We start from the raw sequence: 2,782 nt of genomic DNA on the forward strand, positions 1-2,782 counted from the left end.
CTTATGAAAAGTATACACAAAAAATGAACTCGGCGTGAGTCGAACACGCATCATCTGACATGGAGTCAGTCGTGCTACCGTTGCACCACAGGTTTGTTAACGCAAAATGACATACAAAATGACATCCAAATAGATATACAACAACTACTGATGTATAAAACTACATAAATGTTCATGGTTTGTAACATATACATACCTAGTAGTTTGCGCCCATCCAACACATGAGCATCAGCAGCACAACCATCATCAGCAACTCAACACAACAGCTACTCTAAGATATATGTATAAGATAATTCCAGATGAATGAATGGACCCAAAAACATGACCAAGTTGCCATCTAAACTGGAATCAACTAGCTCAAATTGCCTCCAATCTGGAATCAACTAGCTCAAGTTGCCTTCAAAAAAAAGGGAGCAACTAGCTCAAGTTGTCTCAAAAAAATGGGAGCAACTAGCTCAAGATGTCTCCAATAGCAGAAGCAACTTGGTCAAGACAGATCATACCACGGGGTTTGTAGGTTGTAAAGGAGACAGTAAAGAATAGGCTGGCATAAAAAAAACTTGCAATACTAAGCCATCCCAACAGTAACAAAATTACAACCCTGTACCAGCACCAAAGGCAGCAGTATACAACCAAAGCATGACCAAGTGTTGGAATATTCAAATGGTGAATCGTCTCAAAAGGCCAAAAAAAAAAACTCTTAACCAACTTTGATTAATAAAGCTCTTAAAATAAACAAGTTTAATGTTAGTTCTGAATACTAACAAAGAGTCGTCAGACTCACAGGTGTTGCATTGTAGAACACCCCACTGGTACATCTGGAGCCACAAAGTGATAACAACACTCTCCTACTAATAATTAATCAATTAACTAGAGCACAACTAGGAAGTAACATTAAACATTAGTAATTAATTTTATGGCGATAGAGAATAAGAGCCATATCACAGGAAAACATGAATACAAAAGCTACCTGGTAATTTCCTATTGCAGCAAGCATAATATATCCGCTCCACCACGAATAGCAACAACACAACACCAACTCCAACAGAACCACACACTACAATCATTCCAACACCAATACACACAGAAAATACATAGGAAGTTCTCGCAGAAATAAGTGAAAGGCGCCTTATTAGTCATAGACTACATTGATCAATTTATACTACTACATTGATCAATTTATAACATAAGTGACAAGTCAATTCTTAAGATACATTATTAAGCACACAACATCACAACTCAACTTGCAGCTGAAATTAGCAGACTTTTTCACAAGTAGGAAGAACGAAAAGTCATCTCGGCACGGTTCAGATGTAACTACTAACTATGCAAGACTAAAAAAATCCACATAATGCTGCTGTTGGGATGTAGAACACATTTACCCAATAATTAAAGACAGAACTACCTTTGTTGTATCCGTTTGCTTCACATATTCATTATCCCCGAAAGTTGTCCTAAGCCTGGTTTCAAAATGACCCATCTGTAAGCTTTTCATCCTCCTAATTTCAACTACACTTATGAAATCCTCCAATTTATATTCCCTGCAGCAGAATGAACCTTAAAATGTTACCGAAACACACACACACAACAAAAAAATAATAACTTCATATGTAACTGTACCATCAAAGATCAACTTACTTTCCACAACAACTTAAAATCAAAAAATCTTTTTAAACTCCAGTTCCCCCAAAAACAGTAATTATTATTCACTACTTGCATATGCATTGTTGATATCCCAATACTTTGTTCTATAAGCCACCACCATTACCTCTCTTGCACCAAATCCTGCAATAGATAAAATTCAATAAAAATGAGAAACCCCCAAAATTTGTAATCACAACCAAACCACCATTATTGTACTGTCAATTTCATCATTCCAACCTCACCACCACCACCACCACAAATCATATTACAACACCACCAACACCAGACATGTGACTTCCCCACCACCACCACTATCATGATAAAAATCAAAGGAAAAAAACCCATTAATTTCTACTTTTATGAGTCAATACAGATGAAAATAACGAATTGAAGCAAAAGAATATGATTAATTACCTGAATCAATCATCGATCTGAAGAAAAATGAAACCCAAGATCAGGGTTTGAAAATGGATTCATGCACACTTCAGTTGAAAATCGAAGTGAATCCAACTTTTCTGATGCTCGTGATTGGGTTATGGAGATTAATTTCTCTTTGATTCATTACTAGATTTGAGTTTTGTAGTTGAACCAGGTCAAAATATATCCAAGAAGATGAGCAATTGATAACAAGTTGAGATCAAACGTACAAAATATAACAGACCTGCTGGTTATGGTGGCGGAGGTGACGAGGTGGTGGGGCTGGTTATGTTGGCGGCGATTGAGATGGTGACGGTGATGGGAGCGATGCGGATGGTGGTGGTAGGAGAGATGACATTTTTCTTTGATTTGTGAATTAAAGAAGAATGTACGATGGTGATTGGTGAAGCGTGGGTTAAAAGAGGAATTATATGATTTATGGTTTTATCTAAAATTTCAATTATGCCATGAGGGGTATTAATAAAGACCCTAAAAGGTATTTGTGAAGGACCCATGTATAGTAGGGGTGTTTATAACATTCCCACTTGAATTATTGTCCCTCTTTTTTTGATGGAGGACAAAAAAAAGAAAAAGATAAAAGAGTACTAAAGGTGCATGGCACTCTTTTTTTTTTTTTAGAAAAATTTAAGGCAAAATTACCTTAAGAAACCATTACAACTCTAACAACACCATTATAAGGACCATTACAGAGATTGTGTAT

The 2,782-nt window shown here is 36.3% G+C and overlaps 1 long non-coding RNA gene across 1 annotated transcript; it reads right to left on the reverse strand.

The window, feature by feature from the left end:
- Nucleotides 1–951: 951 nt before the first annotated feature.
- On the reverse strand, nucleotides 952–2,448 carry LOC113357697. Its single transcript, XR_003363835.1, has 3 exons — nucleotides 2,059–2,448; nucleotides 1,639–1,785; nucleotides 952–1,541 (listed from the first exon to the last, which is right to left on the reverse strand). It is a non-coding gene; the product is annotated as an uncharacterized LOC113357697 (long non-coding RNA).
- Between the last annotated feature and the right edge of the window lie 334 nt (nucleotides 2,449–2,782).

This window comes from Papaver somniferum, chromosome 3, assembly GCF_003573695.1.
Source record: "Papaver somniferum cultivar HN1 chromosome 3, ASM357369v1, whole genome shotgun sequence".
Classification (NCBI taxonomy): Eukaryota; Viridiplantae; Streptophyta; class Magnoliopsida; order Ranunculales; family Papaveraceae; genus Papaver; species Papaver somniferum.